Here is a 15,760-nt window from a genome sequence, read left to right as displayed (position 1 = left end):
TTGGCCAATTATTTCTATTGGAATTATAGTATTTTCTTATTACTGAATAATACTTATTACTGAATATATAGTAATGATGTTTAATATCTATTTTTCTGATAAGATTTCTCTTTGAAAAAAAACCAGAAAATGAAGATACATTTTAAAAAGAGAAAACAAGTAGCAATCATTATCCAACCAACCAAATATGTGTTATTGTTGTGAATTGTGAATACCCTTACAGGTTTTTTTTCTCCTGATCATAAATATACATACAAATAGGAACCTATATCAAAAGTGAGAAAAGAGGGACAACAATTTCCAAGCTATTTTGTATTGGCTTTGTTTCATGTAGCAGATTGTAGACATCTCTTCTGCTCCAGTAGTTCTACGAAGACTTACATTATCATATTAACTCTTTGGGTAGGATTTCATTGTACAGATAGATACCTAGTTTATTTGATCAATCTCCAAATTAATCTACTGTTGAAGAGGCTTCTTTTCTTCTACTGTAAGCATATCTATTGTAGTTGCAACTGTATGCCACTATTAGCTATTTGATACTTCCTTGTCTGTATGTGGTCCAGTTTTCTTTTGGTATGCTTATGGTGGGTAGTGGTTTAGTCTCTAACTCATGTCTGACTCTTGCAACCCCATTAACTGGGGCCCATCAGGCTCCTCTGTCCATGGGATTTCCCAAGCAAGAATACTAGAGTGGGTTACCATTTCCTCTTCCAGGGGATCTTCCTGACCCAGGGAATGAACCTGAGTTTCCTGCATTGCAGGTGGATTCTCTACTGTGCCACCAGGGAAGCCCTTGGTATGCTTACAGTGAGATAGTTATCATTTCCTATGAGCTCCATTTATTTCCCTCTTTAAATAGTTGATTCTATCAGTTTTCATGCCTATGAATATTTTCTTTTTCTTCTGATTTTCTGATTAGATCTGGGTTATCTGAATTAGTTTTTGAATTACCTTTCTGAAATTTAGGGAAACATGACTTTGTTGAAAGATGGAGGACGGCTGATAATTTGAAGATAACAATAGAAAAAGTTGTGCTGTACATGGAGCTTAACAGGAGATTAGTCTCAACATTTTCTGATTTCTAGTTTTTTTTTTTTTTTAATGGCACCTCCATTCTCCTAGATAAAGACCATGAAAATAATTTCATCTGTATTTCCTCATTCCATACATTCAGTGGGTCAACTTCTTCAGTTTCTTCCTTTGAGTCATAGTTTGGATTAGAACTTGACTTTCTTTTTCCATCATCATCTGGGTCTGAATTACTGCCACCTTGTGCATGTCTGTGTGTGTGCACACACGTGTATGTATGTGTCTGTGCATGCATGTGTGTGAGTATGTGTGTATACAAACAATGCTAAGAGGGCAGATCTTTGGTAGTCTACTGACTGCTGTGTCCCTGCACTTAAAACAGACCTCAAAACCAAGTAGGTGCTCAAGTGATGTGTTTTGAAATGAAGAGATGGTTTGGGGAAGGAGGATGGGTGCTTTATCTGCTTTGCCCATCAGAGACTGCCCTTTTAGGAGGGTATCAGTCTGTCTACCCTCTATCCATCTGATCATCCATTCTTTATTCATGGGTGCCTGAAACCCTTTGTGAAAAGAGACAGGTTAAAAAAAAAGAATTAATTGCAGTTATTATCTAGAACTCTGTCCATAATATTGATAGAAACTGACTTGAACTAGATAAAATACAAGGGCGGAACTTATTGTAAGGCTGTGGGTTGTTTCTGTGGAAATCACAGAGATGTAGCTGGACTTTAGGAAGGGGAATGAAAGGTTTTTGGGGGTTTTCTTCCTTTGTGAATGTCTGCTTTTGTCTATTATTTTGTATTAAACCTAAAGACCAGTTTCCTCTTCTTCTTGGACCATAGGAATGCAAGATAGTAGCCATGGGACCGTTCCTGAATTTGCATCTCCTCTATTCAAGTGCCTAGCCTAGACTGTATCAGAACCTCTCAGTCTTATTTCCAAATTTTCAGAAGTTCCAAGCAACTGTGACTTGGGGGCAGGTCCGTGCTGGAGAAGTGTAACTTGTGGGGACCTGTGGCCTGTGGAGTAGTTAAGGGGATTTTGAAGTGTTTGCAGATACCACGAAGGGGTCCATAGTTACTATCATGAGCCAGGCTGTCGGCTGCTGCTTGTAACAGGCTGTCTTTATCAGTCAAACTTTACTAAACCTTTCTCCTTAGGACTGTCTATTTGGACTCACTCCATTTTGGTCAAGGATTTCACAAGACTATCCCAGAGAGGGAAATGTTTGTAGGACTAATGAAATTCCAAGGATATGGGAATATATGGGAAAGTGTGAAAAAATTAACACATGAGCATTGGGATTAATGGTAACTTTCATTAAGGACACAGCTCTCCATTGTGTTTAATTACTCTCCCTTCAACTGGGATTGATGGACTTAGCTGTTCTGTGAGGTTATGTATGTTATATGCAGTATTTAGGATGTACTTGAACAAAAGAATATTCACTGTTTGAAATTATTATTTAACTGGATATCCAGTATTTTATCTGCAATACAGTATTTTATCCAACACCCTTAATTATACTTGGAGAGGAAGGTTTGAGTAAATTAGAATTGATTAATCATATTTTTGATGTTCTGGTGTTTTGGCACATCTCAATAAATAAATGCGTTTGGCATCAAATTTTAAACCATTTCTTTTAAACCATAGGTACATATTCCTGGAAGGCAGGGTTGAGGGCAATGCAAAAAAAGGGGTGATCCATGGGGTAAATATTAGATTTTGAGTTAAACATTTTAGTGTTCTCTTTTCTACCCTAAAAGCTAAACAAATCAACCCTCAGAAACCCCACTCAGCTGTGTTTGTACCTTTCCCATTAGAGATTTATTCCTTTGGCTTAAATATCCTGCCTGTATTCTGAAAAGGTGAATAGCTACTTAGAATAGCAACAAATCTCATCAGGCACTTTATACCTTATCAGAGCCTTTCAATGAATAAGTCCTATAGCTCCAGGTGCTTGCTCTTCCATCTGCAACCAGTCAAAATTAATTACTCCCCCTTCTGCATTCTGTTAGGTTCATTTATTCATTCTACAAGCCTTTGTTGAGTACCTACTATTTATTGAGTATCAGGTATTTTGTTAGACACTGGGTGGAGAGTGATGCCAAAACATCCTTGCCCTTGCCTATCAGCATATCACTGTACATGGGTATCTGTAGGCCTGGGGCTCCTTGGAATGGGGACCGTGATTTACCCATCTCTGTAAACTGGGCTTCTACCGTAGAATCACATGGTTGTCAGATTAATGCCTGGTGCTTGAAGAGTTCAAGGAGGGAAAGTTCCAGAAAGTGGCTAAATGAGCTGAAGATACATTGGCTCCATTCATGGTCTGCTGATAGGCTGTCCCCTTCTAGAGAGCTGGCTGCCAATCAGTCTCGAATCTCAGCCCATAATCCCTCTGAATGCTCCGTGGTGATGTGGAATTCTCTTGCTCCACAAGTGGACTAGTGCTGGGCACAACAGTGTGGGGAGGGGCATGGAAGTGAAGAGAAGAGTCTTTAGGGAAGAAAAGCTATTTCACTTAATACAAGGCTTGGATTATTATTTCCTCTAGCCCAGCAGGTGTCTCAGAAATTGTCTGGCGGCTCAGACATGGCTTGGAGAGGCATTTTGCCAAGTATTACATTTGATACACTATAGGAAAAGGCAATTCACTTTTTCTGAAGGTGTTGATGACTGCTCTGATTTCTGGGGAGAGTTCTCTACATTCATGACAGTTTGACTCCTTCCCTCTGACTGTTCCCTTCTCCATCAAAGCATCATAAACTTCCAGAGCCAGAGGGAACTTTAGACATCAGAAAGGTTACCCCTTTTATTTAGCTGATCAGGGTAAAAGGGTTAGAGAGTTGAAGTTACTTGCTGGAGGCCGCTTAGGAAATTGCGCTTTTGATTCCTAGTCCGGTACTTCATTGTTTCCGTAAATGATTTATAAACTTTATTTTTATTGCAAGAGTCTTTTTTTAAAATCAGTCATATGAGGGATACATATACACACGTGCATATACATACACATATACAGTGTACTTCATTGTTTCTGTAAATGATTTATAAACTTTATTTTTATTGCAAGAGTCTTTTTTTTAAATCAATCATATGAGGGATACATATACACACATGCATATACATACATATATACATGCGTGGACATACATACAGATAAGGGTGGAGTGACTCTGATTAAAGTAAGGATAATGGTCAATTCTACCATTTTGATTTTCCTTTCATCTCCTTTGGAACACCTCCAAAGACCAAGAAATATTGGGAGGGTGGACCCATTTGGATAACCACTATACTACCCTGTATTGCGTTCTACCTCTGACCCTGAAAGTTTTTTTTCCCACAAGAAATCTAATAGATTTCTGGCCATAATCATTCTAGAATGTGAAAGTATGCTAGGCCTGCTTCGTTTTGTCTCTAAAGCAACTCAGAAATCTGGTGCGGGGGAGAAATTACAGACAGCCAGGAAGATGTCTAATATGGTTTGGGAACCAAGAGGGTGATGGGAAAAACTGTCATCCCCCGGCCTTGTTGAAAGATGAAGATAACTTGATCAGTGTCTCTGCACCCACCCACTGCTTTCCAGCAGGAACACAATCTAGTTTCCTTCCTCCGTGTTTTGTGTTTTTACACTCAGATTTATGGTAGATAGAATCATCAAGTGCAGTTTAACATAACAAAAGTTCCCCCCAAAGGTAAATGCCAAATAAAACTCTTTCTACAACTTGTTAGTAATAGGGAAGATGGAGGAAGACACAAGACACCTGCAATGATAAAAGCTTTGAGAGCTTCCTTCCCATGAGTACAGGACACAGAACTGTGTACTGGATGATTACATCTCCGGACAGACCCCTTTATCACTCATAGACTGAGGCAGACATTTCTTTTCTTTTTGGCAATTCCCTAGCTCCTGTCTAACCTAACAAAGATATTGACTCCCCTTGACTTCAGATATTCAACTTTTTAGTCTTTTTAAAAGCAAATTGCTAATAGATGATTATCAGTATAATAGAATCAGAGACAGGGAGTAAGATGTTCTTCAGAAACATTATTTATACCCTCCCAGACTGCAAGCCTTTGCTTTCAAGCTAACAGATGGGCCCATCTTGCTTTTCAATCTTTCCCTGGGGTTGGTATCTAAAGGATTTTTCTGATTATAAAAGATATTTACATGTTTAAAGGGAACATCCTTTTAGCTAAAATGCAAAGACCACTGGGGCATAAGCATACAAAGCTCTTCAGTTCAAGATTAAGAGCTATCAGTGCCATCCAAGGCATTTTTGTATTTAGGTTTCTTTTGTCCCTGAGATTATGCTCAGATGATGGCAAAAATGGTCAAGCAATCACTTTTCAAAAATAATAATAATAATAATAATAATAATAATAATAATAATTACCTTTTAAATATACATATTCCCAAACCTAAAGCGTGAGGGGCTTAATCTCATGACCAAAAAAACAAAGCTATTTCTGCAAATGCTCCTTCAATTACAGGTGAGTTTTAAATTTTATTTTCTGAATGACAAAAAAGAGAATATTTTACTGAGACCAAAGAAGCTCTAGTAGCAGCAAATTCTACTCTATTTAGCATCATTAAGACTTGGTGCTATGAATGATTCAGTAGTTGTGTCCTGAAGATCAGTTCACTCAGTTGCAAGTGTTTGTTAGTTGTGTTCCTTTTTCCTGTTACAACTTGCAGCATTTATCCATCTCCTTAACTCAGGCTGGGAGGCTCAGTTCTGCTCAACCCACTGCAGGCAGTCCACGCATGCTTTTAGGACGTGGCATTTCTGCTTGAAAGGGGATCACTAGTGTGAGTAGGACTTCTGGGTCTGCTCACTGAATTGCTCAGTGAGGACTTTGTGATCTCTGTCCACATGGTCTGGCTAAGTGGCCATATTCTCTGGGAGCTGGTAAGGTCTGTCACCTTCCTTGTGTGACCATCTATGTGTCTGGCCACACTCTGACCCTCCACAGGCTTCTGCATCGGCAGCAGCATAACTTGAAGCTCCTTATACTGTGGCAGAGGGAAGTCCAGCACTTGGTGCAAACTTCTGTGGCTGAATTTCATTTTTCTTACATCCCTTTCTGCCTTTTCTGCATCGTCATTTCATCACACACCCAGCAGGAAGTCTTTGCTGCTTGTGTGGAAAAAGGTTAAAAAGCAGCTTGGGAGTGCTTTCCTTAGACAGGCCTTCTGACAAAGTTGACCCTTGGCCAGTGCCTGAGAACTTGGATTTGGGGAGGTTCCCATCATTTCCCATCTCATTCTCTCACTGTGCCTTAACTGTTTGTACAAATGATGTGGTTTATGCCGCACCCTTGTATAGGGGGAACAAAAGTCGCAACTCCAGAATATATCTTTGGCATTCAGATTATTTCTAGATGGAAAAAAAAAACAAGGCCCGAAAGACTGAGGAAGAAACTTTGACCTTCACCCTAACTGCCTAAAAGATTCTAGATAGAGGACCTCTTCCTAGAATAGAGCTGTCTGCAGAGAATGTGGGCTAAGTGTGCTGGGGGAAACTCAGCAGATCAGAATCCACTCTGTGTCCCATTGCCTCCTCATGGCCCAGCAGACATTTATTCACCAAACATTTGTTTTTCATCACCATGTCAGTTTCCTTCCTCTCTCTTTGAAATCCCAAACGCTTACCCTTCCACATCCTCTCTTTAGCTGAAGATGGTCTGGCCATGTTGGTGAGTTACTCAGCTTTTCTGGATCTCTATCATGTACATGTTGTTAAACTTTTTGTTTGATTTTCTTCTGTTAGTCTGCTTCATGTCAACTTAACTCTTAAACCAGCCAGGAAAATCTAGGAGAGAGGATAATTTCTTCCTCCTCTATACTAGCTTTCCTTCTGGGAGTCTGGAATTTTGGTGGCAGGGGTTACCAATATGAATAGTCCCCAATAAAAACTTTGGGTGCTGAGTCTCTAAAGAGCTTCCCTGTTAGACAACACCTCATACTTGTCACAATTTGCTATGGGGAGGACTGGGGGAGATTAAGTGCATCATATGTGACTCCTCTAGGAGGGTACTCTTGGAAGCTTGTTCCTGGTTTCCTCTGGACTTCATCCCATGTGACTTTTTCCTTCACTCATATTGCTTTGCATCTTATAATAAATTTCACTGTAATAAATTCTAGCTGGGAGTACAGCTATAGGCTGAATCCTATGAGTCATGCTAGTGAAATATCAAACCTGAAGGTGATCTTGGGAACCCCACCTCCCTGGCATAGTGCTCCTCAACTTGGGGCTGTCAAGTCTCCAGCTGAGCGTCTGCTCAGTGCCTGCAGCTGTTCTAACAGATGTAGAAGTTCGAGGTCCAACTGTACCCACAGCCAGTGTGGCAATAGCATTGCCCTCATTACACTTCTTTTTTAACTGAGGTGTGATTTACAAAAGTGAGAGGTTCAGATCCCCTTGCTTAACTTTTGTGATGAGATTATACAGAAACCTCCAGCTCCTCCTGGGTAGGAGTTGATGATGCCTATGTTCTGAAGTGGAGTTCTGGGGTTGTAGCTGGTGCCAACGTGTGAGTACATTGGCAACAGGTTGGAAGAAAGCCCTGGTTACGCTTCATTTTATGTGTCAACTTGATTGAGTCATGGGATGCTCAGACATTCTGGGTGTTTCTGTGTGAGATCAGCATTTGAACTGGTAGACTGAGTGAAGAGATTGGCCTTCCTGATGTAGATGGGTCTCATTCAAACAGTTGAGAGTCTTGAATGGAACAAAAGGTTACCCTTGACTGCCTGACTGCCTTAAGCTAGAACATCAGTCTTATGTTGCCTTTAGACATGAACTGAAACATCAGCTCTTCCTGGTTCCTGATCTGCTCCTGTTTGGGCTGGAATTTACACCACTTTCCTGGGTCTGCAGCTTGCCCACTCACTCAGCACATCTTGGGGCTTTTCAATCTCTATAATCATGTGAAGCAATTTCTTGCAATAAGTCTCTATCTATATGTCTTCTATTAGTTATTTTCTCTGGAGGACACTGATATGGTCCCCAAGCTAATCCTTTTTGCACAGGGTGTTGAGAGGACCAAGCCTGCAGGAGCTATGCTCACTGTCTTTGCAAGGTTCAGAGGGATTTTGTGCACAGAAACACAGGGCCTCCAAAATTAAATCTGCTCCTGACTCTGAATTCTCAGCTACAGCTATTGTTCCCACTCCAGACCCCAAAATACAGATCAATTTCTTATAAGTAAGCTGAGCATTTTTGTTTTTTTTTTCCTTCCCCTTTGCTTTGTGTCTCTATCTCTTCTTTAAATCTTGTTTCTTTTCTATTTTCTTTTATTTCCTCTTTGGATTCATATGTATATGTATGAGTTTCAGCTTGGCTGGTGTTCCCAAGTGTCTTTATGCCCAAGATTGTGATTCTTGCTCCTTATTATTTCCCTCCTTTTCTTTTTACAAGAACCCATGGCCCCTTTTCTGTGGTTATTGTCTGCCCTTCTTTATTTTCTTTTCTTTAAACTTTCTATTTTGTAACCAGGTGTACTGATTAACAAGGTTATGACAGTTTCCAATGAATAGTCATACATATACATGTATCCATTCTCCCCCAAACTCCCTCCCATCCAGGCTACTACATAACATTGAGCGGAGTTCCATGTGTTATACACTCGATTCTTGTTGGTTATCCATTTTAAATATAGCAGTGTGTACATCCCAAACTCCCTAACTATCCCTTCCCCTATTCCTCTGCCCCCCCAGCAACCATAAATTTATTCTCTAACTCTGTGAATCTGTTTCTGTTTTGTACGTAAGTTCATTTGTATCATGTCTTTTTAGATTCCACATGTAAGGGATGTCATACCACATTTCTCCTTCTCTGACTTTCGTCCCTCAGTGTGACACTCTCTAGGTCCATCCATGTTGCTGCAAATGGCGCTGTTTTGTTCTTTTTAATGTCCTTAGTTATTTTCTACAACCGTTGGTACAAAGCTCCGTTTGTCTTTCGTGAGGACGCGTTAGGAGACAGTGTGCTCATGAGTGTTGTGGAGTGTGCAGTGTGTTCTAAAGAAAAATACGGGGTGTGGGAATTTACACAGTGATGCAGAAATGGGGGTCCAGCTCATATGACATACCATCCCCTGGGAGGGCTCAGGTTTGCCCTCCTCTGCTTCTCCCTCAGTCCTGTTGGGGAGGAAGAAATTTTCCTCTACCCTTCTATGTTCTTCTGACTCGCCTAACAGTCAAACTGACATGAGACAGATTAACAGAAGATCAAACAAAAGTTTAATAACACACACACACACATATATATATGGGAGAGACCCGGGAAAACTGAGCAAGTCACCCAAATGGCCGAAGACCTTGCCTTAAATACCCTCTTCTGCCAAAGACTGAAGAGGAGGTTGGGGGTAGTGGTTTGGGACTTCACAGAGGAGGAAGGCAGTGTACATAGAGATGGAAAGGCAAATGTTTGGTGTATAAATGTTTGCTGGGCCCTTCTGAGGCCATGGGACACAGAGAAAAATTTTAACAAACAGACTTTACTAGGTTCCTCCCCATCTAGGCACCTAGTTCATACTGTAATTATCTGTGATAATGGCTCCCTCCCTGAATCAGGTCTTCACATTCCTTTAGGCAATTGGAGGAAGGTCACAGATTCTTCCTGAGTCTTTTGGGCCTTGATTGTTTTCGCTTGAAATAATCTGCAGAGATATTTTGGAGTGGCAAATTTTGCTTTCATACAGTATTCTCCCTATGTTTTCCTTTCCAGACGTTTGGTTATATTTTCCCCTGTTTCTCAAATGGTAGGGTGATCTCTTATGTTTAATAACAAGATCTTGTGATTCTGAAGTGCCTGGTCTGAGGGCAACACTATCTGATCTCTCTGCCCACCTCCCCCCCCCCCCCCAGTCCTTTTATATTCAAATCTAGCCAGTGTACTTGGAATAAGAAAGCAGGGAAGGACCATGGGTAGCATCTAAACCTTGAACTGTGGGAAATCAGGGCTGTTCCTCTGGGTGCCTTTTGGTTTTGAGAAATCAGCTGAATAATATTGATAATATTCTTGGGGGCTTAGGTGAATTCATTCATGCATTCCAACTATCATCTACTGGGAACCAGGGCTGAAGCAAAGAATTAGAAGTCCTTGTCTCTGAGACTATTGCTAGGTTAGAGAGCCAGGCAATGTGAAGCCTAATGTTATTCCACTCTAAGAGATGAGATGTGAAACAAACGGCACCAAAAGAAGTTAAACAACAACAAAAAGGCTCTCTGTTAACATCACCAGATGAGAAAACATGAAGCTGATGAAAAATGAAATTGGAATCCCAGGAAGAGAACATTATGAACTACCTTGTAGCAAGAGAGTCTGGATTGAGAGAAGTCAATGTTTTCAAAGTTGCAGATTTAAGGCGGGATTTTTTTTTTTTTTTAAAGAGAGATATCAAACTGTCTCTAGCATAAAAATAAATGAATCACAAATTTCATGTACACAAGAAATGTTGTCGATACCCTCTGTGGCATTTGCTTTGTCAAGAATTCCACTACTGAAAGTCTTTGGCATAAAACAATTTTATCACTTTGTGAAGACTTTAAACAGTTGGCTCAAGAAAAAAAAAGAATATAGCCAAGAAAAAGTTTTTATTATAATAATGACTTTTTGTTTTTTTTAATAGTAATGACTTGATGCTTCCTGGAATGATCAAGCTAGAGGAGAGAAAGTAAATTGGAGGGTCTATCACTCAACTATCTGGGTCTGAGCTTGCAAAACTTTCACCTGATAGTGAACTCACTAACAGAAGTAGGAGATGAGCCACAAATATAAGGCAGAGATTTTCAATTTTCTGGCATGTGAACCATAAGCCAGAAATGTGAGATACAAATTTTCAATTTTCTTAGAACAGGAAAGAAACAGAAGAAATTAATTAAAATATGTTTTATTTAACCCAAAATATAAAAAAATTATAATTTATATATATATAATATATATATTCATTAGTTGACTGAAACACAGCTCAAACTATCTCATCTTTAAAGGGGCATTTACTGGCTCTTACAACTATGAAGTCTGGAATACACGGCTTCAGGCATACCTGGATCCAGCAGCTCAAACGAAACCACTGGGACTTTGTTTTTCTCTACCTCTCAGCCTGGAGTCTTACTGTATTGCTTCACCCAGGCAGGAATTTTCCATGTGCTGGTGCTATGGCTTACAGCCTATCAGCTTAGCAACCCATGTGAAAATACTTTTTTCCCTATGGGTTCTCTAAGGATTTCAGGTGGCTCTCAGTGGCCCTGCTGGAGTTATATGCCTATCCATGAGAGATTCAGTGTTATGAATCTATCTTGAGTCACATGTTCACCTCTGAAACTATAGTAGAATTCATCCTATAATTGGCACACGATCGAAAAGTAGAGGAAATATATGGAAGAAAGCAGATTGGTAGCTAAGAGGGAAAAAGTATTTACTCCAGGGACTAGCTATGAGAGGTGACATGATGTGCCCTAGCCAAAAAACTCAGGTCTGGGTGCGCTGTATTCTGTAAATTACTAAGGGACTGCTTTGCATTCTTAACTGTCAGTGTCCTCACTTGTGGATTGGGGATAATATCTGTACTCTTCTTAATTTACATGGTTGCGGGGAGGATAAATTTTGTTCAAAGATGCATGAGAGATTTGCACATGTTAAAGAACAGCACAAATATTTTATAACCCATAATCACTGATTCCTTTATCAACCGATTGCAATTCAAGTGACTAGATGAGAAAGTACTTCCTGCTCAAACACTTTGAGTTATGGAAATTATAGTGATAGAGGAACTAAATTTTTAAGACACTTAAAATAGAATTTAGTAGGGTTTTAAACAAGGGATATAAAGTAGCTCCAATATAGTAAGAGATGGAACGTAATTGAAGGAAGATTTTTCAGAATCTTCCTCCCAATTTCTCCCTCTTAATTTCCTTTTCTGTTTAGAAGCAGTTATTTGCCTGTCCTCTCCTTTGAATTCAGGGTTGCTTAATTCCTGCCATGGAAGGAAGTGCATAAGAAGAGAACCCCAAAGTAGTGAGATGTTTTTAGTACCCAGCTTGGATAATGGTACCCTGAATCTTTCACATTAATCTGGGTCTTTCAAGAAGTAGAAGCTAAGATGGGATTAAATGTCCAAGCACTTCATTAGGTGAAACAATTGGGAGGAAAAATGGGGAGGGAGGAAGGAAAGCCTGGGAGAACTGTCAGACTGCAGCACAAATCTGACTCCTAATGCAGGAAAGAAAGAAGGAAGATGCTTGGCCGAAGCATCATAGACTGACAGGTAGTCAAAGGCAAGCTCGACAAGGCCATCTCCAGGGGTGGGTGGCCATATTATCTCTGTCACACTCAGTCTTGGTTGGGAGCAGAGGGGGTGAAACTTGGTGGATTTCATCAGCAGAGGCCCTTGGTGAATTATGTTCCCTGTAGTTGAAGATGTGTGAGATATATTTGTATGGCAACCACATCTTCTGTTCATTTTTTCCCCACTTGTTTATTCAGTAGGTATATGTGCATGTGTGTCAAGTCACTTCAGTTGCATCTGACTCTTTGTAACCCTATGGACTGTAACCCGCCAGGCTCCTCTGTCCATGGGATTCTCCAGGTAAGAATACTAGAGTGGGTTGCCATGCCCGCCTCCAGGGGATCTTCCTGACCAAGGGCTCGAACCCCTGTCTCTAATGTCTCCTGCATTGGCAGGTGGGTTCTTTACCACTAGTGCCCTGGGAAGCCCTCAGTAGGTACATGTTGTGTATGATCAGGCACCATGATGGATACAGGAGAGCTAGTAATAAAGGTGGCTGAAAAAGTCCCTGATTTCATGAAGCTTACATTCTAATGATCGGATTATCAACTTTCCATTAGACTCTCCTGGGTTTTATGTTTGTCTCTCATGAACATATAAATAATCTACTTCTTACCTCTGTGTACTTCTTACACATATTTTCTCTGGCTTGATGGCTAAACCCAGTTTTAGATAGTCTGGTCTTTGGGATGAAGCTATAACTAGAGAAATCACAAGGTTGGCTAGTTCCAAGGATTAAGGTTCAGGGTTAGTCCAGAGGAGGGGCAGAGCCTTCATTCCATCTGTAGGCCCTACCTGGAAAGTCCTTGTTAGCAGAGTTATTTCATCACATTTGGAAAGAACTGAGATCTCTTCCCTAGCCTAAAAAATCCTATTTTCATTATGCCTCTTCCTTCCTCTCTGATCTTGTTTCTTTCCCTCACCAAGCTGCACCTACACAGGCTATGTTTCTGTTCTTGACATATCAACCTCATTCTCCCCCAGGGGGATTTATCTGCCTGGAACTGCTCTGAGTTTGTCTGGCAGATTCTTATCTCCATCTCAAATATTACTTTCTCAGAGAAGTCCTTCCTGACTATCCAAACTGAAGTAGTCACTTTTTCATCTACCTTGTCACCTTATTCTAATTCTTTAACTCTCTTGCCTTTATCAGAATTGGGTATATCTTTTTCCTTTCTGTGTCTTCAATGTCTTTGTCTACAACTGGAATGTAAGGTCCAAGAGGTCAGAGTTATTATTTATCTCATTGACCACAGTGTTTCTCATCTAAAGCCTAGAACAATGCTATTATAGAAGTGAAATGAAGTGTTAGTCTCTAACTCATTGTGACTCTATGGACTGTAGCCCGCCAGGTTCAGCTCCTTTGTCCATGGAATTTTCTAGGCAAGAATACTGGAGTGGGTACCCATTCCCTTCTCCAAGGAATCGTCCCGAACCAGGGATCAAACCTAGGTCTCCTTCATTACAGGCACATTTATTACTGTCTGAGCTATCAGGGAAGTCCGCTATTGGACACCAGTAATTCCTTATGGGGTGAGTGCAGAGAAATGGATAGATGAGAGTTGGTTTCAGGACCATAGGAAGCTTCCACCAAGTCATGACTTAAAACTTCCATGAAAAAGATCCAGTTCCTGACTGTCGTCAGAGCGTAGAAACCATTGGAGAAGTTGACACCTTTAAGTACCTTGATTGGATGGGATGGCTCAAACATAGCAGCTGCCAGATATTTTTTTTTCCCTTCTTTGGTCTGTCTTGTCACATTTTGTTTCCAGTATCAAGTCTGGTCAGGTCTCTTAGGGAGATTCAGTTCAGTTCAGTTCAGTTGCTCAGTCATGTCCGACTCTTTGTGACCCCATGAATTGCAGCACGCTGGGCCTCCCTGTCCATCACCAACTCCTGGAGTTTAACTCAAACTCATGCCTATCAAGTCAGTGATACCATCCAGCCATCTCATTCTCTGTTGTGCCCTTCTCCTCCTGCCTCCAATCCCTCCCAGCATCAGGGTCTTTTCTAATGAGTCAACTCTTCACATGAGGTGACCAAAGTATTGGAGTTTCAGCTTCAGCATCAGTCCTTCCAATGAACACCCAGGACTGATCTTTACGATGGACTGGTTGGATCTCCTTGCAGTCGAAGGGACTCTCAAGAGTCTTCTCCAACACCACAGTTCAAAAGCATCAATTTTTCAGTGCTCAGCTTTCTTCACAGTCCAACTCTCACATCCATACATGACCACTGGAAAAAGCATAGCCTTGACCAGATGGACCTTTGTTGGCAAAATAATGTCTCTGCTTTTTAATATGCTATATGTATATAGCATATATTTATATGGTCATAACTCTCCTTCCAAGGAGTAAGCGTCTTTTAATTTCATGGCTGCAGTCACCATTTGCAGTGATTTTTGAGCCCCCCAAAGTAAAGTCTGTCACTGTTTCCACTGTTTCCCCATCTATTTGCCTTGAAGTGATGGGACCAGATGCCATGATCTTAGTTTTCTGAATGTTGAGCTGTAAGCCAACCTTTTCACTCGCCTCTTTCACTTTTATCATTACCTTGATCCAATTTTTCTTCTCTATGTCTTGTGCAGGGAGTGTCTTTCTTTTACTTAAAAGAACTACTAATTATTGAGTACCTCCTATGTGCCAGGAATTGTGCTTGCTTTTGGAAATTCATAATTGAATAAGCAAGGCCTTTGTAATTGAGAGTTTTACTCTCCTCTCAGAAAAACATGTTAGAAAAATGAAAGAATAGGTCATGAGGATAGGGAGTATAAAATGCCTATGTCATGATTTCTCAGTAGAGAAACATTTGATCTGTGTTTTCAGCAACACAGGAATTTAGAAAGAAGAATATATAGAATGGGCTTTCTAAAGAGGAAAACATACAAAAAGGAGGAAAGTGTGTGGTGAATTTGGGAACAGAATATGCATGGCAGTGAGAAGCAGAAGGAAATGGAGCTGTGATGGTAGGATGCCTAATTACGAACGTTCTGAAGGTCATACAAATGATTTTGGACATTTTTTTGCTGAACTAGTGGATAGGCTTAGAAAAAGTTTTGAGCAGGGGAGAGATAATTTAAGATGGTGCTTTAAGAATATCACTGTGTTGTAAAGGCTGAAGGAGATAGGGACTAAAGCGCTTTTAAAACAAAACTACTCTCCTATGGTAAGGGGACATTGTTGCCAATCTCATTGTTGCAAATAAAACCCTGACTAGGGACTGTGCAGTGAAAATGTCTTTGGATCAGTTCAATTATAAAAAGCAACTTTTTTTTTTACACGAGTAATGCAAGTTTGCAATAGAAAAAAAATACAGATGAGCAATAAGAAAACTAAACCCATCACTCAGAAATAACAACTAGAACCGTGTGTGTGTGTGTGTGGAGGGGAGCTATTCTGAGTGTATGTTTTGTACATATCCTATACACATG

Source organism: Muntiacus reevesi, chromosome 1, assembly GCF_963930625.1.
Source record: "Muntiacus reevesi chromosome 1, mMunRee1.1, whole genome shotgun sequence".
Taxonomy (NCBI): domain Eukaryota; kingdom Metazoa; phylum Chordata; class Mammalia; order Artiodactyla; family Cervidae; genus Muntiacus; species Muntiacus reevesi.
The sequence above is the reverse complement of the archived record's forward strand: the minus strand, read 5'-3'. Positions refer to the sequence as shown.